This window comes from Meriones unguiculatus, chromosome 1 (assembly GCF_030254825.1).
Source record: "Meriones unguiculatus strain TT.TT164.6M chromosome 1, Bangor_MerUng_6.1, whole genome shotgun sequence".
In the NCBI taxonomy this organism is placed as follows: Eukaryota; Metazoa; Chordata; class Mammalia; order Rodentia; family Muridae; genus Meriones; species Meriones unguiculatus.
The window spans coordinates 94,448,530-94,471,642 of record NC_083349.1 but is presented as its reverse complement, the minus strand read 5'-3'; the positions used below and the strand labels follow the sequence as shown (position 1 = coordinate 94,471,642).

Here is a 23,113-nt window from a genome sequence, read left to right as displayed (position 1 = left end):
ATGATTTCGTGGCTGAGGGTCACCACAGCGTGAGGAACTTGGTTAAAGGGTCACAGTGTAGGAAGGCTCTGAGCCACCGCTCTAAGCCACGAGCAGTGGACTCGATTTCCATATGGTTATGATATTCTTCCCGGTGCAGAGCGAGAGGAATGGGTCGAGAGTCAGTGAGGGTAGAAATGTTTTGAACACAATTCCTCTTCAAAAAGAAACTTTTTTTTTTTTTTTTTTTTTTTTTTTTTTTTTTTTAGGGACTGAGAGTGCTTCCAGCAAGCCCAGATCCCTGACTGGGATCCAGACTCAGCATTCAAAAACAAGAACTCTTTGAGTCCACATCAGCATTCAGGCCTGTGACCTCGGTGCTGGAGAGATGGGAAGAGGAAGGTCAAGGTCCTCCTCAGTAAGTTTCAGGCCCACAAAACACATCTGCAAAACAACAACCAAAAACTTCTCAGTGTTTCCTCCCGAAACTGGTCCAGTTCAGGCTCTCGCCTCTGCTGCTTCATGAGAACCGTGAGTTCCTGGTTCTCAGCTTTCGAGACCTCTTCATTGTAGAGAAACGGTTGTCTCCCTCCTCCCCAGCACTCTGCCTGCAATGCCACTCACTCGTTCCAGATTTCCTGTGTCCTGCCCTTTGTCCTTCTGCATGGTCTCTTCATTTAGACGCCTAACAAGCACTTAGTACATTTTCAACTAGACCCGACATCTACTGTGCAAATTTGATTTCTCTGCATATGGCTCAAGCCAAAAGTCTTGTCTTTTTTTTTGTTTTGTTTTGTTTTTGTTTTTCAAGACAGTTTCTCTGTGTAGCCTTGGCTGTTCTAGAATTTATTCTGTAGACCAAGCTGGCCTCAAACTCAACAATAAACTTTAAAAATATCATTATCATCATGTATGTCTATGTGTGTGCACCTACCTGCTTGTCTCTGTATGTGCCCAGTGTGTGTGCAGTGCCTGTGGAAGCCAGAAGAGGGCGCTGAGCCCCCAGAACTGGAGATACAGGCAGCTGTGCAGTGGTGTAGGTGTTGGGATACAAACCTGGGTCATCTGCAGGAGCACCAAGTGTCTCCAGCCCCTACTATCCTTGATCAAATCCTTTCAACTGTACTTTCAGAGTGTCAGGGACCAGAAAGATGCAGGTAAGCGTGTCTGCTGCACAAGCCTGGTGGCCAGAATGTGATCCCAGCATAGTGGAAGGAAAGAACTGATTCCATGAAGTTGTGTTCTGACTTCCACATACGTGGCTCATATTCTGCCCCAACAACAACAACAATAAATATCTACTATCAGACCCTAATCTTCCCCAGCACACCCACTGGCATCACCCTGGTTGAAATCATCCACATCTTCTCCTGTGAGATTACAGCAGCTGCAAAACACCTTCTGCTTCTATCTCTGTCCCTTGCCTTGAAGGCTCTTTGTTACACACTGGGTAGAGTGTACAGGTCACAGCTTGAGTCAGGTCATAGGATTCAAACTAGGGTTCCTGATTATCTATCTATCTATCTATCTATCTATCTATCTATCTATCTATCTTACTATATATGTATATATATAGTTTATATATAATATATATTATATATATTATATAGCATATAATATATATATATATCGTGAGATACAAAGGGATACATTGTTGTAGGTCTAGACAATAATGGCATGTGGCCTCATGCCAGGAGCAGGTCCACAGGCTCAGGAGGAAGGTACATCTTTGGCTCTTCCATTCATTTCCGGCAGCCTTTCAGATTCCCTTCATGTTTCCTACCCCTGTCTTGTGACTTCCTTACGCATAGGAAGAGTCTCGGGTGAGAGATCTGTCATAGTAGTTTCAATAAAACCTGGTCAAGTCTCTCTGGCTCTCGGCTACTGGCCCACAGTGGCAGGAAATGACCAATCTCGTTCTCTTTAGTCCTGTGGCCTGCCTTCTTCTAAGAAGGGCACGCTCCCCTCTAGCTGCAGTAGCAGGAGAGAGCAAGGAAAGAAGAGCTAGTGGAATCAGGCCTGGAGTTGCCTTGAGTAACAGGTAGGGTTTGGTCTTGTTAGGGTCTCTATTGCTGTGACAAAACACCATGACCAAAAAGCTGTCCATCGCCAAAGTCAGGACAGGAACTCAAGCAGGGCGGGAACCTGGAGGCAGGAGCTGAGGCAGAGACATGGAGCGGGTCTGCTTACTAGCTTGCTCCTTATGGTTCATTCTTACAGAACCCAGGACCACCAGCCCAGGAATGACCCTCCCCACAATGGCCTGGGCCCTTCCTCCTTCCCACGGAACACTAATTGAGAAAATGCTCTACAGCTGCATCTCATGGAGGCATTTCCTCAACTGAGGCCCCTTCCTCTCTGAGGACTCTAGCTTACGTCAAGTTGACACACAGAACCAGCCTGCACAATTTTGATGGGCGAGAGAGAGTATTGTATCACAGGGAATGCCATAGGCAAAGTCCCCAGGATAGTAAGTCTTGTGATGGTTTGGATCTATTAGGGGTGAGGAGGGGGACCTTCATGGTAGAGGCTACCGGCCATGCTCAGGACTCTACCCGGCATTTTCCAGAAAGCTTGGACATCCAGGGAGTGGGAGGAAGTCTGCAATTCACTCAGCATAGTTATCTCAGCTGCCTGCCAAGTAGTCTATTTAGTCCAATTCACAGGCAGAGCTTTGTTGAGCATTGAGAAGTCACTTGCTCCATGTGAATCCAATCACCACGGCAGGCACACCTCAAAGAGGGAACACACAGCCGCCTCTGAAAAGCCTGCCCCACTCTCTGGCAGCTCAATTCATGAATATGCTTTTCCGACGCCTGACGCCACTGCTTAGCAAAGATATTATGGGACAAATCCCTGATTTGACCTTTTGTATCTCTATCCATCCCACTGTGCTAAAAGCAATTATGTGCATCTCGTGTGTGGCTGCTGGAACAGGGAGTCACTTAGCGACCGGTCCTTTTCACACCCCAACTGTCCTCAGCTCATTCCTTTTCCTCTCTCACAAGGCCGGCACAGCAGGTCTCCACCACTGCTTGGCAGAGTCTGAAATGGCATTAGGGGAAGGCGAGCCAGGACGTAAACAGGTGGAAACAGTTCCTGTCATGGCGATTAGCATTCCCCTTGGGCAGGCACAGCTATGGATGAAAGAATGGGGCTCTAAGAAAGACAGGAAGGAGAAGAGGATGAACTTATTGTAAAAGGCCTGGGCAACTCACTACAAAAACTTCCTAAAGAACAAAGCCAGCCTGGTGGCATCAGGGTGGGTGGCATTAGCCTCCACTGGGGATGAATGAGCTGTCAGATTTAGGCATGTCTGTGGGTGTGTGGTTTAATATGTGTGGAAGGGTCCACACAGGACAGGTGTGAATGTCTGTGACTGCATGTCAACAACAGTTTCAAGTGTGTGACCTGTGTGTTATCTATGTGCACATACTTGTTATACCGAGGTCTGTGGATATCTCGCCGAGCATGATGGTGTGTGTCTGCATGTATCAGGGAGTGTGTATGCACTCGTACAAGCGTGTATATGCAACTCGTGTGTATGCACTCCTGGCTGAGTGAGAGCTGTTTCTAGGTGTGCTATATTCTTCCATCTGTGCAAGAGCAAGGGTATAATGAAATGCTGTGTGGAAAAGCTCCCCTGTCCTTTCCAAGGGAGGTGCTCAGTTTGGCCACGGAGATCCTGGTCAGAGGGAGGAGCCCTGATCTTGCTAAACAGTCTGAAATTCTGATTCTTCCAGGACAGACACCCTTTGCAGTCACCACTCACCACGCCCCCAAACTCCACTCCTTTTTTTTTTTTTTTAGGGTTTTTTTTTGTTGTTGTTGTTGTTTTGATTTGTTTTTTGCTTTTGTTTATTTTGAGACAGAGGTTTACTATGTAGTCTCACTCTGCAGACTTGGCTGACCTGGAATTTGCTATTATACCAATGGCCTTGAACTCAGAGATCCTCCTGCCTTTATTTCCCAAGCTGGATTAAAGGTGCATACCTGCCAAGCTGATTTATTCTGCAGCCAGGTGGTGGGGCCCATGCCTTTAATACTAGAACTTGGGAGGCAGACACAGGCGGATCTCTGTGAGTTTGAGGCCAGCCTGGTCTACAGAGTAAGTTCTAGGTCAGCCAAAGCTACACACAGAGAAATCCTGTTTCAAAAGAATTAAAAGACTTATTTTACATTTACTTACTTACTTATTGGGTTTTTTGAGGCAGGGTTTATGTAATAGCCCTGGCTGTGCAGAACTCCCTTTGTAGACCAGGCTGGCCTCGAACTCACAGAGATCTGTCTGCCTCTGCCTCCCGAGTGCTGGGATAAAAGGCTTGTGCCACCTCACTATTTTATTTTTAATATTCTCTCTCTCTCTCTCTATATATATATATATATATGTCTTTGTGTGTGTGTGTATGTCTTTGTGTGTGTGTGTGTGTGTGTGTGTGTGTGTGTGTGTGTTCAGGGAGGTCAGTAGAAGGGGTCGAGCCTCTGGAGCTGTAGTCACAGGCTGTGTGCTTCCTGACTCTGCTTCTGGGAATTGAACTTCAGTCCTCTGGAAGAGCAGCAAGTGCTCTTAACCACAGATCCACCTTTCCAGCACCTTCTTGAGCCTTTAAATATAAATTATTTATGTCAGGAAAGTGAGCTGGACTCTTGGGCAGGAGGCAAATGAAGTAATAGTGGGAATAAGTGGCCTGCTTCCAGCCCAGACTCACTCCTGATTGAGCAGAGATCCAGCTAGCAAGGGGAGAAACAGTGGCAGGCTGTGACACTTGACCGTTCTATGTTAACTATCTTCCTTTTTCTCTGACAGAATGAGCACCTGGGAAAATCAGGGTAGAGGAGGAAATTTTTATGTAGACTCCTAACCTCAGAGGTTTCAGTCCCTGGCCACATGAGGTCACACACATTGTTTGGGACCTGTGGTGAGGCAGAGCATCAAGAGGGATGGAGCAAAGCTGCTCCTTCCTTGAAAGCCAGGAAGCAGGTTTGCATTTAAAACCCCACCAGCAGTCCCATCAATTTGTGAGTCCACAGATGGCTTGAACCCGGATGTCCAAAGGCTTCTGGACACAGCTTTATCAGTGACTGAACCTGTAACACTTGAGTTTGGGGGCTTGGGGACTTGGGGGCATAATTCAAATCCAAAGCACAAGTGACTGAATAGTCTCATCTGAAGACAGGGCCGCTAACCCCACTCTGGTGAGCAGCACTGACGGTAGATGCTAGAGCAGGATGGAAGAAACTGGCCACGTCAGCAGCACAGCTAAGTCTGTTATGCAGACAGAGTCCCAAACAGTAGAGTTTGCTGCAATTGGCAGCGTCTTGCCGCTCCAGCAATCAGCCACCTGCAACCTGTCACAATCTCTGTGCCCGCTGCAAGTCACCTTTGGGCCTCTCAGATGATTCTCAAAGCAGGGAGGGTGGGAGGGAATGCCAGAGTCAGGCCGTCTGCTTTTCAAATCATCCAAAGGGCTTGTTCAGACAGACCTTTCATGATTGCACTTTGATTGTTCATTGTATGCAAATTGAAAGAGAAAATGAAATTATCCATGAGGGTACAACCTAGAAATATCCAACCTGAACACGTGGCTCTGTAACCTCCCACACTTGTTTCTGTCCATCCACACCTACGTATGTATCTATAAGTTAGATTGCATTACTTTTTAATCTCAGCTATCTTTTTATGTCACTTTATATGAGTACAGAAGATTTCATCGGATGGACGGACGCACTGTAATTTATTTAACTAATTTTTTAGTTTTTAATTTTATTTTTTATGTGTCGGCATGTGTGCCTGTGGACATGACTATGCGCCATGTATGTGCCTGTTGCCCGAGAAAACCAGAGGATGGTTGTGAGCTCCCATGTGGGTACTTGTAAAGGAAGTTTTGGGTTTTTTGGTTTTTGTTGTTGTTTTTTTTGTAAATTCAGTTATGTTATGTAAATATGTTTTTGTTTAAATCCGGAGTGTGGGATTCTAGTTAGGGCTCTAATTTGTCCACAGCTGGTAACTGTCTGGTGTGGGGCGTGGCTTTTGGCAGCCGGTAATGTCCTGCCTCATGCAGCACAGAGAGGGCCGTAGTCTAGGACTCTGAGGAAGGTCAGTAGGAGAGCGCGGAGAGAGAAAGCGTGGCGTGCGGTGGTGGCATGTGGTGTGTGGCGGTTTGAAGCAGACAGAGAGAGATGCTTCGTGGTGCAGCAGCTTGGAGGAGACTGGCTGCCTTTGCTGTGACAGAGATTGGTACAGCCCCTAAGAACCCATTGATCTTAAACAACCAGGAGAAGTAAAGGGGTCTGTGCCCCCTCTCCCCACTAACCTTCTCTCTCCTACCTAGGCTTGGGGGTTGGAAGGGAGAGACTTTAAGGAACCCCAAGTAAAACTTAGTTTAAAAACGAGTACAACAGGAACTAAGACGCCAACTGCTAACCCAGGGCTTCTGGAAGAGCAGGCAGTGCTCTTAACTACTGAGGCATCTCTAAGGCCCCTTCGTAAATTAAACAAAACAAAGAAAAAAAAAACTTCTGTGTGTGGGAGAGAGCATGTATGTACACCACATGCCTGCAGGAACCCATGGAGAGCAGAAGAGGACCTCAGATCCCCTGGAACTGGTGTTACAAGCAGTTATCAACCAGGGAATGCAGGAAATAAATAGATCACAGACTGCAATGCCCTACAAGCCACAATGCAGGAAGGAAAGGAACCATGGGGGTGCCTGGCAGAGGCAGCAAAGCCAGACTGAGATGCAACCGGGAGACTTCCTGGAGGAAGTATTCCCTCAACTGAAATCTGAAGGGGGAGGAATCAGGCAGACAAGGGAGGACAATACAGTACGTTCAAAGACTAGCAAGCCAAGGAGAGCTGGGAGAGAACAGGGTGACCCTGCCTTACAGAATCACAACGTTACCAAGAACAGGCAGCTGGGGAGGCAGAGAGGGGCCAGACGGTGATGGCCAGACATACTAACGACATGGTTCTATTTCCAAAGCCCAAAGAGGTGTTCTATTCTTCCTGGTTCCCAGTTCTAATAGTTTTTAATGGGGTTTAATACTTGCAGGGCAAGTGGGGAGGGGCCAGTCTTTTAGTTGAAGACATAAAGGCTTTTGTCTTTAATCATGAAACTCTATGAGGTAAGCACAAAATCTTTAAGGGACAGGCACTTATTTATTTATTTATTGCTAAAAGTAGACAGCACAGTAAGAAACAGCCCCCAGGCCATCATGTGCTGCCCAGAGGCACAGAGGAGGTGACTGTGTGACCCAGTGGAGAGGGAAAGAACACGGGTGCTTCATGAATAGCTGTGGCTGGGCGGGGTCTCGTAAGGGGAACGAAAAAGAGAAGGTCTTATCCAGATTCACAAAGGCATGTTGACCTGGAGGGGATGGGAAATCAATATTGTTCTCTAGTGGAAAGTTTGATTGTGAATCAAAGTGCACAAGAATCGGCTGGTGTTTCTCATCAGAAAGCAGTCCCTTGATGTGCAGGCTTAGCTTGAGTTTTGTGTTCCCTCCTGGGGCAAAGATTATAAAAGAAAATTTGAAAGCAGAAGCATGCTCTGTTGCCTAGGGGGCTGCATCGGATCTGGCTCTGTTAGAGAGAGCCTGCCATACAGGAAGCGGAAAATAGGAGCTACCAGGGCTCCAGGCCTGTTTGGCTTTCTCCTGGCTCAGCTTGCTCCTGGGGCCACCCGCTCTGGCTCCTGTTATTTCTCCTGCTACCAGCCTCCCTCTCCTACCTGACAAAATCATCTTTTATTAACATATTTGTTTATATTTGTTTGCCTTCAGTTATTAGGTGCCTTCTAATGGACTAGTGTCTCACCGAGTTTTCACACTCTGCTGGGGGAAGGCAGACACACACAACATTTACGATGTGATAATTGTTTTTTACAGAGAAGTGAGCGAGGAGCAACAGGATGAAGAGAGGATGCAATGAATATTCAGAAGTTCCGTGCCAACACCCATTGCCTCTCTGTTCTGCTGCCAGTAAGTGGACAAAGCAAGGGCCCAACACACACACCACACAAAGGGGGCGGGTGAAGAGTCCACACAGAGGGAATATCCCCTCCTCAGGGATGTGGGTGTCACCAGGCCCAGTGGCAAATTCTAGATTGAATGTTTCCGTTAAGTCACCTGCAAATCTTGGCTGCACACACGTGTTCTCACACAGGAGACAAGGCCTAAGAAAATATAAAGCCTGCTGTCAAGCAGAGGGAGGTCTCACCAGACCGATGGAAACTAGTGCAATGGTGGATCTTGGTTATCAACTCGATCCGTCAAGCACACTTTTGACACTTCTGATTAATTTGCACCAGTACTGGCGGAGATGAATGGCATTTGGGTAAACAAATAGAAAGAAAGCACCTCCTAAATGTATGATCTAATAAGCTGGCGGCCTGGGTGGGATTAAAGTCAGAAAAAAGGGGAGGCCCTTTTGTGCGTGTGAGGCTCTGCTTCTCCTCTATTCCTGGTGACCATCAGACTCTGGCTTCTTTAGTCTTCAGCTATGAACTGTCAGCCCTGGCCAGCTTCATTGGTCTCTCTTGCTCTAGCCTCTTGGAAACCCACTTCCAAAAGCTACTGGTTTCTCTGGTCCCCTGAGGACCGCCATGCCAGACTATCCAGCTCCTGATTGTGTGAGCCGGCCTGCAGGTCACTCTTAGAATGACACCCACATTCTGTTGGCTCTGTTCCTTTGAAGCAGGATTTCCCAAATCTTTCCTACACGCAGCCTTTTTGAGCCCATGAATCTTCTATGCAACCTCAGCTACATAAGTATAGAAAACAGACACATGCATCAAACATTTCTGATAATAATTCATGAAGAATTTATTTTAAAGGAATTCTCTTCTATACACATAGTTTCACCATTTATTAAGGCAAAAGCAAATTGCGTTATGAGATGGGTGTTCTTACTTCTTGTTACGTAAATAAATCTTGGCTGAATATTGGATACCAAAGGACATAGGTTACTCAGCATTTTTCAGAGTTTTGATTTTGTAACTGTCAGTGCTGGGAATGCCACTTTGCATCAGTAGGTAGGACAAAATAGTGTAAGAGTGTTTAAGGCTATTGGAAATCTTGTGCTAATCCCAAGCCAAAATTTAAGTAACAGTTTCTTATGAAACTCAAGTCAACAGGTCATACAGTCATTTTTATTTAATTAATTTTTATGTATAATATGTAGATTTCTTTTATGTGTAGGAATACTTTGCCTCATGAATGCGTGTGTACCATCTACATGCCTGATGCCCAAGGTGTTCAAAAGAGGAATCTCCAGGAATTGGAGTTAGGGCTGGTTGTGAGCCACCATATGGGTGCTGGGAACTGACTCCAGGACTCTGCAAAAACAGTGGTCTCAACTGTTGAGCTATCTTTCCAGCCCCTCACACAGTAATTCTTAAAGTCTAACATTTTGCTGGGCGGTGGTAGCAGACACCTTTAATCCCAGCACTATGGAGGCAGAGGCAGGCAGATCTCTGTGAGTTTGAGGCCAGCCTCATCTATGTAGTGAGTTTTAGGATAGCCAGAGCTACATAGTAAGATCCTGTCTAAATAATAATAATAAAAAAACTTAAAAAATCCAACCTTCTAACACATTGCAATTCAAAGATATACTAATTTAATATTTACATGCTGAAGAATGACAGGAGAAAAAGATTAAGTTTGTTTTTTTCTATAATTAAACCATTATGCTTAATAATTTTCTATAATTTTTATTTTTTAATAAAATTTATTTGTGTATTTAGTTTTGTTTTTGAGACAGGGCTTCTCTGTGTGGCCTTGGGTGTCTTTGACTCACTTTGTAGAACAGGCTGCCCTCAAACTCACAGAGCAACTCCTGCCTCTGCCTCCCTGAGTGATGGGACTACAGGCGTGCACCACTGTGCCCAGCTTAATAAAATTGAAATGAAATAAAATGTGGAAATAAATTTTATAACTTTTCTATAATTAAACCATAAGAGCAGAAAACTGTATAGACAATAGAAATACTGCCATCCATAACACACAGTGATCTTGAGTCTGAGCATACTTGTTTCGGATGATGCCGGGGTGGGGGTGGGGCATTGGGCTCAGAAGCCAGTTAAAATGGGTGTCGCTAGAGCAGTGGTTCTCAACCTGTAGGTCATGACGCCCTTAGGGGTCAAACATTTTCACAGGGGTCACATACCAGGTATTTACATTACAACTCATAACAGTAGCAAAATTACAGTTATGAAGTAGCAGTGAAAATAATTTTGTGGTTGAGGGTTACACCAAAACACAAGGAGCTGCATTAAAGGATCACAGCATTAGGAAGGTTGAGAGACGCTGATAATCCAGGGAGCAAGGCATTGAAAGGGTGTCTTCTCTTCCTTTCTTCTAGAAGCTGAGTGCTTCTGGGGTGGGTAACAGAGACAGAGGCTGGTCTGGCGTGATTAAACAGTGCTGTCCATCTGTTCAGGCTTCCAGGGTGTCTCAAGGGGGGCTGGTGGGTAGTCACAGTAGACAGTAGGGGATACTACAGGAGTCTCCGTCAGCACACAAGGTCCCGGAGCCCTTCTTCCATTTCTTACCATTAGCTGGGACCAACTGCCTTGACCTCTACTTCCCAATAGTCATTGTTCTAGTTTATGTGATCACCAGTGTCTTGAGGGCAATTTTCTCTCTCTCTCTCTCTCTCTCTCTCTCTCTGTGTGTTTGTGTGTGAGAGAGAGAGAGAGAGAAAGAGAGAGAGAGAGAGAGAGAGAATGTGTTTTTTGTTACTCCATACTGATCAGCAATAACAGACCTGAAGGCTCTAGGAAAAGTGTGCCAGTATTTCTAAAGCTGGACAGTCTTTTTTTTTTTTTTTAAGATTTACTTATTATTTATACAACATTTTGCCTGCGCAGCAGACCTTACTATAGATGGTTGCAAGCCACCATGTGGTTACTGGGAATTGAACTGAGGACCTTTAGGAAGAACAGCGAGTGTTCTTAACCTCTGAGCCATCTCTCCAGCCCCCAAGCTGGACAGTCTTAATCCCAGCACTCTGGAGGCTGAAGCTGAGACATCAGGATCACAAGTTCAAGGACAGCCTGGGCTATAGAGAAAGAGGCTCTGTTTCAAAAATTCAGATAAAGTAACTTTATAAACACCTATGAATGCTCCACAAAAACTGAGAGAAAAGCTGTCCTTTGAGCCGACACCACCCTCCTTCAATTTCTTATTTTTAAAATGAAAACCGGAAGGCTGGGAGAGGAGCTCACTGACAGGGTGAGTGCTTAGCACCGATGAAGAACCACGCTCCCCGAAAGAACAAAAATGGAGACACCGACATGACTTCTCACAGCCTAGTGGCTCGGACTGTCCGCATCCAAAGCCTACAGTTTGAACAGGGGGTCTCAGACTTCCTTGTCTGGCCAGGGATCTCCTCTCTGATGGGCAGCTGACCAGAGTCTCCTGAGCCAGGAGCTCTGGGTAGAGGCTCTGGGAGGAGACTAGCTCCAGCTCCTGTTTTGCCAGTCACGTGTCTTGGCGGCACTGCCCTTCTATCTGCTCCTGCCTGTGCTTAGTCTCTTCGTCATTCTATTCCTGTCACGACTGCCAGGGACTGAGCCCAGCTTGAAGCGGTGTGGTAATCCCCTCGCAAGACTCATAGGAATATAGTATGTGCGTGAAAATACGTTTCTCTTCTGAATTTCCGACATATATTCCTGATGTCAAACCATCTTTCATGAGCTTTGTGGCTTCTGTTTGTCTGTCTTGAAACACAATTGGGAACGACTTTGAGGTCACGCAGAGGGATTGTTTTTTTAAGTTTCAAATGTTTCCCTTTACACATTCCACAGAGGAGTCCAGTTGTATGCCTTCTAGATGCTACACCACACCCTTCTCTGGACGGACCTCACAAGAGGAACTGTTCCCAGGGCTCCTCGGTAGACAGAGAGAGCAGAGGAGCACTGAGTAACCCAGGTATCCACGGAGGTGACAACTCTGCCCAGATAAAGGCGGGAACACATTGTCGCTCCTTGAAGGTGAAGCTCACTCAAGTGTCTTGTCCCCTCGGGGCTGGAAATCTGAAGTCTGTAATGGAAGTTTTAGTTTATTTGTAAACGCAGATATCTTATAAAATATATTTTTGTTTTCATCCCAAGTGCGGGGTTTCAGTTGGGCTACAGTTTGTCCACAGCTGTTGTCCTGCGTGGGGCGTGGCTCTTGCCACAGGCTGCACAGAGAGGGGCATGGTCTAGGACTCCGAGGATATAAATATGGAGCCCAGAAAGTGAATTGGTGGTGTGCAGTGTTGACCTGTGACTGGTAGCAGTTTGGAGAGACCAGGGAGATAGACCATGTGGAGGTTTGGAGCAGACAGATAGAAACGCTTTGGGGTGCAGCAGTTTGGAGGAGACTGCTAGCTGTGTCTGCAGTTGACAAAGATTGGTATAGCCCCCATAGACCCTTTGCCCCCAAACAGCAAGAGAGATAAAGGGGCCCTCTGCCCCCACTAACCTTCTCTCTTCTACTAAGGGCTGGGAGGTTGGAAAGGAGGTTGAGGCCTAAACACCCCAAATAAAGCAGAGTTTTAAAAACAAGCGCTACAGAAGGGGACAAGGAGGCTGACAATCTCCCATCTCCCATAGGGGAGGACTCCTCATAGGACAACTAGCAAACAGGAAGCACCGTCTTCCTCCCCCAGTCTTCCAGCCCTGCCCTCTTCCCCCTCCCAAGCCCGTGCTCCCCACTGCCAAGTCTAATAAGAAGCCTGCTGGCAAAAAAGAAAGTAGTTTGTGGAACCCCAGACTGAGCCTCACAGACAGCAGAAGAGAGGCGTTGTAGCCTTTGGGGAGACAGCTGGGGTGCTCACCACCACCCCGGGGACTGACAGGGTTTGCCTTCAGCTATGGATGGAGTCCCCACCAGAAAGAAGAGCAGATCTAATGCTGCTGCTGAGGGAATGAACACCCTGCACCAGAATGATGCGTTCCTTCGTCCTTTTAGGGAGCCAGACCTCCGTCCCCTGGAGCTGGGATAAGTTAACTGGGAAGGAGGATGAAGGAGAGGGAGACACCTAGGCCAACTTTCCATTTTGCGTGATGGGAGGAGTTAGAGGCACATGCTGCTGAGCCTGCACTGGGGCACAGCGCGATGGTGAGTTGGTAAGTCAAGCCGCCTGCTGTACAAGCATGAGGGCCTCCGTGTGGGTCCTCAGCACCCACGAAAAAGATGGGTGCAGTAGTGTGTATCTATAACCCCGTACTGTGGAGGCAGAGACAGGCATATCCCGAGAACCTGCTGGTCAACCACTCTAGCCTGAACTGCAGTCTCTGGGTCAGTGAGCACTGGTCTCAGTACCCATGGGTCAACCCTTCCTTAGCCTTACCAGCATGGAAGCATCCAGAAGCTATCCTGGTTTACTGGGAGCCATCAACATCATCTTTAAAGAAAGACAGGAAGCAAGGGTTGGAGAGGAAGCCTGATTTGTATCACTGTCGTAATAAAGGTCCTATGAAGTGGGTCTATTGTTTTTGTTTGTTTGTTTTTGGTTTCATTTTTTGGTTTTTTTGAGATAGGACTTCTCTGTGTAGCCTTGGCTGTCCTGGACTCACTTTGTAGACTAGGCTGGCCTCGAACTCACAGAGATCCGCCTGCCTCTGCCTCCCTGAGTGCTGGGATTACAAGCATGCGCCACTGAGCTGGCTCCCCAGGTCTTTTGAATAGACGCAAGGCCATTGGACCCTTGAACCACTCCACTGACTGCTCCTTAGATACACGCCCACAGTTTCAGACCACAGAACTCTATACCTAACGCACAACCAAGCCACTGACACCTGGCCTTCCGGGGGTATCCAAAGGCACACTTCAGCGACTCTTAGGAGGGCTACCGGGGAAGGGATACAGGGTCATGAGAAGGAGCGCAAGTTAGAAATCAGCTGGGAGTCGCACCCTGACCTCAGGTCTTCAGAGCCAGTGCAAACAGAGGTACAATCAAGTTGCTAGGAATATATATATGGCAGGGCCTCTAGGACAATAAGCCACAAATGAGCCCAACGCGGAAAACCTAACTTGCTTCACATCAGTTGCTGCGTAGCAGCAGGGGCAACGGGGAGAGCGACCCAGCATCTCCAGGTAAGCCGGAAGAGACTGAAGTGGGAAGATGGGGTGAACAGCGGGGACCCTCTACCACATGCCATGAGGCTCTGACCCACCTACCCACCATACCCACCTTCCCTTTAGGGACAGAAGCCGGGAGGCCAGCCCCCTCAAGAGGGAAGAAACAGATCTGCCAGGGAGTGTTTGGAGGACTGAAAAATTTGCATTTCTCAACTGAATCTGGGTCATCAACCTGACACCTTCCCACTCTGCCAATTTTTCAAAGCCAGATGGGACCTAATTACGTTTAATTAGGAAGTTTAAATTGTCACTGTACCCTGGCCATGAGAGAAATGAGGCCTCAAGATAGAGCTAGCTGTGTCGTCTTAGAAATGAATGCAGAGGATGATGCCCCATGCAGAACAGAGATCAGGGATGAGGTACCAAGCTTGGCAGAGGACACAGTGGTTCCCATGACAAGACACGGAATTTCTATACTGGGGACACTGGGACCCCATCTCAGAATTTTCTCATTTCCTAAGAACCAGTATTAGACTTATTTATCTGGGAGCCTGCCTCTGACATTATAGTAGTTTGTCCATTTGTATAATCAGAGCCAGACACATTGATGGATGCTTAGGTGGTTAGCAGAGGTCTAGTCTGGGCTACAGAGTGAATTTAAGACAAATTTGAGCTGGTCTCAAGACCCTTTCTCAAACAAACAAACAAACAAACCAAATAATAAAAACTAGCACTGCTTTATTGTTCTAAGAACATATTTCATTGCACTTAAAGACAATACAGATTTTCATGGATTCCTTTTTATTTTTGTCTTAGATAGGGTCTCATGATCTCCACAAAGTAGGCCAGCATGGCTGACCAGGGAACTGCAAGGATCCTCTTGTTTCCTCTTCCCCAGTATTGAGAACACAAATGCTTGTCACACAGCTTTTTTAAAAGTTATTCATTTATTTTATTTATTTTTATTTGATGTGTGCTGGTGTTTTGCCTGCATGTATGTCTGTGTGAGGATGTCAGATCCCCTGGAACTGGAGTTACAGGTGGATGTGAGCTGCCATGTAGGTGCTGGGAATTGAACCCAGGTCCTCTGGAAGAGCAGCTGGTGTCCCTGACTGCTGACCACGTCTCCAGCCTGCCACCTCAGCTACTTGCATTGGTCCTGGAAATTGAATTCAGATCCTTGGGCGTGTGAGCCAGGCACTATATGCCTGGGCTATCTCCTCAGAGCCCGTGAGAAGAGTGTGAAATAGCGCACTAGTGGGCCAGCAGGATCAGTACCCTCACTGCGCCACCTGATGACCTGAGTCCAACCTTCAGAACCCCTGTCGCTTCTTTAAAAAGGCCAGAATAGGCGGTGTATGGCTATGACCCCAGCACACCTGTGGTGAGGAGGGAGGCGGAGCCAGGAGAATTACCCAGAAGCTCAGAGGCCAGCTAGCCTGGAGCATGCAGCACTGAAGCAAACAAGGGAGACTCTGCCTCAAGCAAGGCAGGGGGCGAGGACTGACAGCTGTGGTGACCTCCATGCACTCCTCAGCATGGACACACAAACACAACCTACACACACAGCACACGGACACATCACACACCCAGACAGACCACACACACACACACACACAGACACATACACGGAGAGAGACATACCACACATAGACACACACACAGATACAGACACACCACACACACACAACATACATACACAGACACACAGAAACTCCCAGTGTTCATGTTTCCAACACGATGATGTGAACAAGTGCCTCAGTCCCTCACTTACTAGCTTTCAGTTGTGAACCAGGCGTAACTGTCCTAGATGAGCTCATTGTCTTGAAAGTTAAGTGGTTGTAAACCTTTGCTGCACAGAGGCCATGATCACAGTAAGAACAGTGTCAGAAGCAGGGCATGCAAGTGCATACCTAGAGAGGTGGACGCAGGGAAATCAGGAATCAAGATCAACCTGTTACATGGTGAGTTCGAAGCCAGCCTCAGCTATACCTCTATCTCCTCTTTCCTCCTAGCTCCACCCTCACCTCCCTGCCGCCCCAGCTTCCTGTCCTCTTTAAGCAGTTGAGTTCAACTCATGCTGTGCATGTGCTGTTGGATGTGGGGCCATCCCCTGGAACACGGGTGATCTACCAGGGGGACACACCCTTAAAGAAAGCTGACTCTCCCTGCCCGGAAGCCACTGGCTATCCATAGCTCCTCTGTTAGGAGCTCGTGACTTCCTTCCCCCTTCAGGTTAGAATGGCAATTGGTTTGAGCAGGCACAGGTCTTATAGCTGTGAGTACAGCGGTGCCGTCCTGTCCAGAAGGCACAGTTTTGCTCGGGCCCTCCCGACCTCTGGATCATACGCGTGTTCTGCGCCATCTTCTGCCGGCATTCCGCTGACGCTTGTCTCTGCACTCTGGCCAGTTTGCACCTTAACCACTGGTCCGCTGCACAAAGGAACTTCTCCGATGAGGTTTGAGAGCTGTACTAAGCTGTAGACAGAGAGCTATGTATTCACAGGGCAGCTTGATAACATATCCATTGATGGTAATGATAGTCGGTTCCTCTGAGGCCTGTGAGCTTCCCAACCGGGAGGTTCTTGGCCGGATCCACAGCACCAAGCATGGGTCTCCTCATGTGGAGTGGGCCTTAAATCCAATTAGAAGATGGTAGTACCTTCTGCCCTGTAACATTGTGCCATTATTTTATCCATGGACATATCATAGGTTTACGGCTGGATACGATTGTTGACGAGGCCTGCTATCCTCAACCCCTGGCAGCAGCCTACACAGCACCATCCAGTACTATAAAAACTACAACCAGGGAGGACCTCTTAGTCAGTGCCAATTCTATTTCTCTGTGGCCCGTGACAAATTTGTGTGGTGTTTTTAGCACTAGGATTTCACGCTAAAGTTCTGGTGGGCAACACCCTGTCTGAATGAAAAAAAGAAATGAAAGGAAGAACTGCTCCTAGGTGTGGTAGAGGGGAAAGTTTATTATAAGGGAGAGCATTGTCAGAGGCAGGACATCTGGAAGAGTCCAGACTGGGCCGGGCCATGTGAGGAGAGAGAGGGATGGAGAACAAGAAAGGAGCCACTGACCAAGAGGGGTAGCCTGAGCTGGGCATGGGAGTACACAACTGTAATCCCAGTACTCTGGGAGGCAGGGGCAGGTGGATCTCTGTGAGTTCTAAACCAGCCTGGTCTACAGAGTGAGTCCAGGATAGCAAAGCTACACAGAGAAACTCTGTCTCAAAACAAAACAAAACAAAAACCAACCAACCAAACAAACAAAAAGACAAAAACAAAAAGAGGTGCAGCCTGGGCTGTGAGCTTGTCCAGGAGAGTAAAGGCTAGGCCAAAAGGGACAGATGACCATAGCAGCTGAGTTATACAGGGAGAGGAGCCGAGGGGAGGAAAGCCTAGGCCCCCGGGCTGGAGAAGTTTAGTGTAGGGAATGGACTATGGCAGCTACAGCCTGTGACAGGCAGAGACTGAGGGATGCTGGGAGACCCTGGCAGTCAGTGTTCACTTCGGTATGTTATCACTGTGTCCCAGGTTGAGAACTAACACTGCCTCATCCTGGGGTCTTCAAGACAACTTTAACAACACAAGGGGTGATATCCCGCACCTGGTAATGGGCTTTTTATTTGGCAACTTATGGCTTCTGGCACAGGCATAATCCTTGGGAGTGGTAGTCCCAATTTAGTCCTATTATGTTGATTATTAATATAGATACATATTTATATTATTATGAATATTAGCACAAACACGTATTTCTAGTGATATTCTTATTTCTATTAATATTCTTATATTAATATTATACTTATGTATGTTACTATTCATATATTCATATTAAAACCCTTAATGTTAATTATTCCATGCTCACCTCTAGGTTGGAGTAAGTGGGCTTGGGGCCATTACAACTGACTGTTTATTAAGTAATCCAATTCTCGTTGTCTGCCCCTGGTCCTTTCCCTGCCATGAACGGGAAGGCAAATTGCATCATGGTTCTCCCTGGCACGAACAGCACAGCAAGTGCTCCCTATATTTAGCCAACATGAAGTCACCGCAGCCCTACGGCCGCCCCATGCAATCACTGCTTTGTTTTATGCCTGGCGTGGCTGCAGCCCTCACTGCTCTACAAGGCGTGTGTCCTTAAACGCAGCTAAATGGGCTGAGGATCCTTTGTTACTAGGAAAGCTGTGCTTGGTGGGTTCCAATTGAAATCTTAAATCAAGAGTCCCCCGGAGAGGACCCGAAAACGAATCTTTGACATCCCCTGCCAACCAGGGAGACCTTGATTATTCTCTTCTTGGCTGAAGGGGGAAATTCCCAGAGAGGGCAGGCTAGGGAAGGAGGCATTGCCTGTACTCTCCACTCAACCTGTAAAAGCATGGTATCTGTGGCTCCCAACTGTGGTGTCAACCCTGTTCTTCCAGCGACCTGCAGGGACACATAGGCAAAAAGCTCAGTGCAGCCAGGCAGGCACACAATCCACCTGGACCAGGGGCGGGGAGAGGCTCTGCAGAAAACTGGCTAGTGGTAAATGCTTACAATCTCCGTACTTTGGAGGAGGAGCCAGGAGTTCAAGGTCATGCTCAGCTGCAGAGTAAACTCGAGACCCATGTTGCAAAAGCACAACTCTTATCTTAAAGGGAAGGAGAGCGTTTGAGTTCTGGAGCCGTAGTTGAGTGAGTACATGCCTGGGAAACACAGAGTTTACCCCAAATTCTATGTTCCAACCCGGAAGTGGAGTCATGAAGTTTTATAGAACAAAGAAAGTCATTAATCAGTTAAAGTATGTTGGTGAGCACAGAGGAGAAGAAGCTTTTCTATAGGCCTAGGATGCTGTCTGACAACAGTCTTAGCTTTTGGGTTGGTGGAAGCCAGTGACTCTCCTAAGGTAAAAGATCCCAAAGGTCTTTAGTCTACTAGTCACAGAATGTTAGTTGACGAGGAATGGCTATGCAGCAGTCTAGTGAGACAGCTAGGTAGCCTCTGGACATGCAACATTCCTACCTCTCCCCATCACTGTAGTTCTGTCAGCCAATCACTCTTCACAGGCACAGCTTCTTTCTAGGGATTCTCGTTGACATCAGCAGAGTACATAGAAACGAATAATCAAGAAAGCCTAGAACCTGATTTCATTAGTTTTATAAATACAGAATTTATTAAGTTTTAAATGTCCATGTACTCATTCATTCAATAAATTTATTGAGTGCTTAGTGTAAATGATATTAGTACACACTTCATTTGTTATCACTTTCATTAAATAATTATTTGTTCATTTTTATGTTTTATTTTAATTTGCCAAATTTTCATTGTATATGCTTATAAGGTGAATTTAAATTTATAAATATAGTATGGAATAATTAAGCAAACTATTTAACACATGCATTGCTTCAAATAAGTTTCTGCTGAAAACACTTAAATATTCTCTAAAAATTATGAGTTAATTACAGTTTTTGTAACTTTATCAAAATATGTTTTCAATATCACTTTACTTTAGTTGCAATTTCGATTGTCATTAAATGTTTTTCTTTAGGCAACATTAAAAAAATGATGCTAAGTATTGTGGTATAAAGCCTATAATCCCAGCACTTGGGTGGCAGAGGCAGGCAGAGCTCTGTGAATTAGAGGCCAGCCTGGTCTACATAGCAAGGTCTAGGCTAGCCAGGGCTACATAGTGAGACCCTGTCTGGAAGGAGGAGGAGAAGGCAGGGATAGGAGAGGAAAAAGGAAGAGAGGGAGAAGGAAGGAGAAAATGACAGCAATGAGGTGAGCTCAACTTACAAGGCAATCTAAGGTAGTCTCAGCTTTCATGGCTCTTCATTACATCCCTGTAGGCTATCAGCTACAATGGTGCGACCTATGGCCTGTGGACAGTTACTGCCACACATCTGATTCCCCTCAGAAAAGAAACGTGTAGGCTGGTGAAGGGGCCCAGGAGGTGAAGGGGCTGTCTACCAAGCCTGATGCCTGAATTCCGTCTCTGGGACCCACATGGTAAAAAGAGAAAACCAACTCCTGAAAGTTGTTCTCTGATCTCCATGTGTGTGTGCATACCCCAGCTCCAACCTACTCCATATACACTAAACAAACAAACAAACAAGTAAATGGTGTTTTTTTTGTGGGGGGGGGGTTGTTGTTCTTTTTGGTTTCTCTGCACAGCCCTGGCCATCCTGGAACAATGCCCCAGATAAAGTGCATTTTGTAAATTAAAGAAGTTTGAAAAGAAAAGCTGGGTGAAGTAATTTCAAGAGAAGCACTGACAGCACAGATTGAGTTACTTCAAACTTCAGCACTTATTATTAGTAACGAGTTAATTTCCACGCACCCCACACTCTAATGAGAATGGCTGTGCTGGCTGGTTCCCAGTCATCAACACCTCAGTGTGAATGAATTGCTGAGAGGAGATTCTATGAGATGAAGGAGGTGGGGAGACGCCAGAACAGTGGGCATTTAGAACAGGGCATGGGCATCCTGAGGAGACAGTGTCTCTAAAGGCTGAGCTCCGCACAAGGACATCTCTCAGGGACAAGAGGAAAGCCTACAGGTTCCAGCTCCACTTGCTTTGAAAATCACAGAAGCCAAGTTCTTTAAAATTTTGACAGATTTTACTTTAACTAGATGCTAGGCTCCACCACTAATCATCATGGCGGTAAAGGGAAGTTGGTTCTTTCCAGATTCATACATGGCAGTCTTTGTAGCCATTATTAAAATGGTTGGCGTGAGATTAGGGGCAAATGTGTGCTATAGCCTTAAAGGATTAATATATTTTATATAGAATGACTATTCTGTAACAGTCGAAATATACTACGTGAAGCTAGGCAGTGGTGGTATACATGCTTAATGCCAGCACTTGGGAGGCAGAGGCAGGGAGATCTCTGTGAGTTCAAAGTCTGGTTTGTAGGGCCAGTTCCAGGACAGCCAGGGCTACAGAGAGAAACTGTCCCAGAAAAAAACTAATATATATATATATAATTGAATATATATTATAATAATTGCCACTAGTTTTTATTGCTGTAAATTAGGTATAATAGAGTCCATACATCTAGGAATAAACTCAACCTAGACTATGGAGGATTTCTGGAGTATAGATAAAAGTTATCATTCCTCAGAAATTTCTGAAACTGAAGGGCCAAGCAGCTGTGCTGCCATGACAGGCTTCATAATCAGCATTGATACTGTAGGCCTGAGTTTCTGTTTTCCTGGTAAGTTCCCACGGTTGCTTAGATCCTGTTTCTTTTTCTCAGAACATGAAACTATAGTCCATGGAAACAATAACTCAATAACCTCCCTGAAAATCAGAAACTATAATTTAGTAACTGCCTTGAAAAGTCCCTAAGCACTTGACCAATCAAATTAAAGGTTAGTTAGAAACCTTTGTTTAGCGAGTCAAAATGATATTATTACCTGGGCACTTTTTGTTAGCACTCTTTGTTACTTGTGTTGTGTTGTTCAGGCAGTTCAGCTGGCCTTTCCTTGGGGAACTTTAGGGTCCCCAATGTCCTGTGTCAGTACCTGCGTCCTGTGACATCATCTGGGCCAGGTACTTAGTGACCAGTCTGCCGCTCCCTTGCTCTCTCACTCCTCCTCTTTTGCTCCTCTCCTGCTCTCCTTTTTCTCCTCCCTCCTCTCTTTCCTTCTCTCTCTCTCCCCGTCTCCACCCGATAAACACCTTTCATGCCAGATCTGTCATATGGGTGGCATCATTCTTGAGTACTAACAACCTGGGCACACCTTGTTATTTGGACACTCCATGTAGTACCCCCCCATCTCCAGATCAGCACCAACTAGTCAGTTTATGATGAGCTTGCTTCTGCTAAATGTGAACCACTCAGGCAACTGCCAATTGGAAAGTACCTTTCCTTGCTCAAACCATAACAAAAACCCAGCTTTGTAGCAACTCAGGGCTCCTTCCCTAAGCTACTGCATTGGACAGTGGGGAGTCTGACTTTAAGCCCGAAATAAAGGCTCTTTGTTCTTGCATGCGGATTGGTCTTCTGGTGGTCATGGGGGTCTTTGCAGAAGGGACATGTGGCTAGTTACGGTAACATATCAAAGTCCACATGGGCCTCCAGGCTCCCTCAGTCCCTACTCATCAGTATTTCTTATACATTTCAAAATCCTAGCCCTTCTTACATGGCCAGGCTTCCAGCAGATAGTCCTGGCTATGTCCAATCTGCTCTCTTTTCTCTCTGCTCTGGACTATTCCAGATGCCTCTGGATGCTCCCTCTCTTTCCACTTATTCACAATAAAAAACCTTCCCTTAATAACGGAATCATCGTGTTGGCACTTTTTTTTTTTTTACTATGCCTCCTTGTATATACTATATTCAAAACAAGAATTTAAACTTTTTTCATGAAGATGATATATCTCAAACCTGTATGGAATTGATAGGCTACTCATTAGCTGGTATTCTCATTTAACAGAATCAGTGTGGATCTCTGCCTCTCTCCGCTTGGCCACACGGCGGCATGCCCAGCTGGATACGCTATGAGATCACCAGCCCAATCCCCAATTCTACACAGGCAGAGAAAGGTGCAGAGATGTCTGTGGGGTGCCTCAGGCCACCCATGCAAATCAGATATGAGCAAGGCAAGACGAGGTGTTGGCTCTCCTTGTTCCTACCTAAGTATACGTTGGGATGATTGGGGAAAGAATCAAAAGGGACCACTCTCATATGCTCACAGCTCCCAGGGTCTGTGGTTGGACAAAAAACCCCCAGCCAGCTCAGCTAAGATTGCAAGGGCAAAGTTTGTTTCCTGTGGCTGTATAGACTTGGCCTACCATCAGGTCTGGACACTGACACAATCCGAATGGAAATCAAGAGGAAATCCAGGTATGTAGAATTCTAATGGCCTTAGCGACGACTCAGGTCAGGGGCTCCCCAGATGTTCCACACACTCGACTGAAAACCTAAGAACAGCCATCTTGGGCATCCCTGCATCTGTGTCAGTATGTAGCAAAGCAAAACCTGGCACACTGAGGCCATTGTTTCCAACATACAGATGCTTGTTTTAAGGACAAACCTGCAGTAAGTGTTTAGGTTTTTAAGAAGTAAGTAGCCTC

The 23,113-nt window shown here is 46.4% G+C and overlaps 1 long non-coding RNA gene across 1 annotated transcript; it reads left to right on the top strand.

The window, feature by feature from the left end:
- Positions 1-275: 275 nt before the first annotated feature.
- On the top strand, positions 276-13,352 carry LOC132646282 (uncharacterized). Its single transcript, XR_009584403.1, has 3 exons — positions 276-397; positions 7,867-7,959; positions 11,787-13,352. It is a non-coding gene; the product is annotated as an uncharacterized LOC132646282 (long non-coding RNA).
- Positions 13,353-23,113: the final 9,761 nt, after the last annotated feature.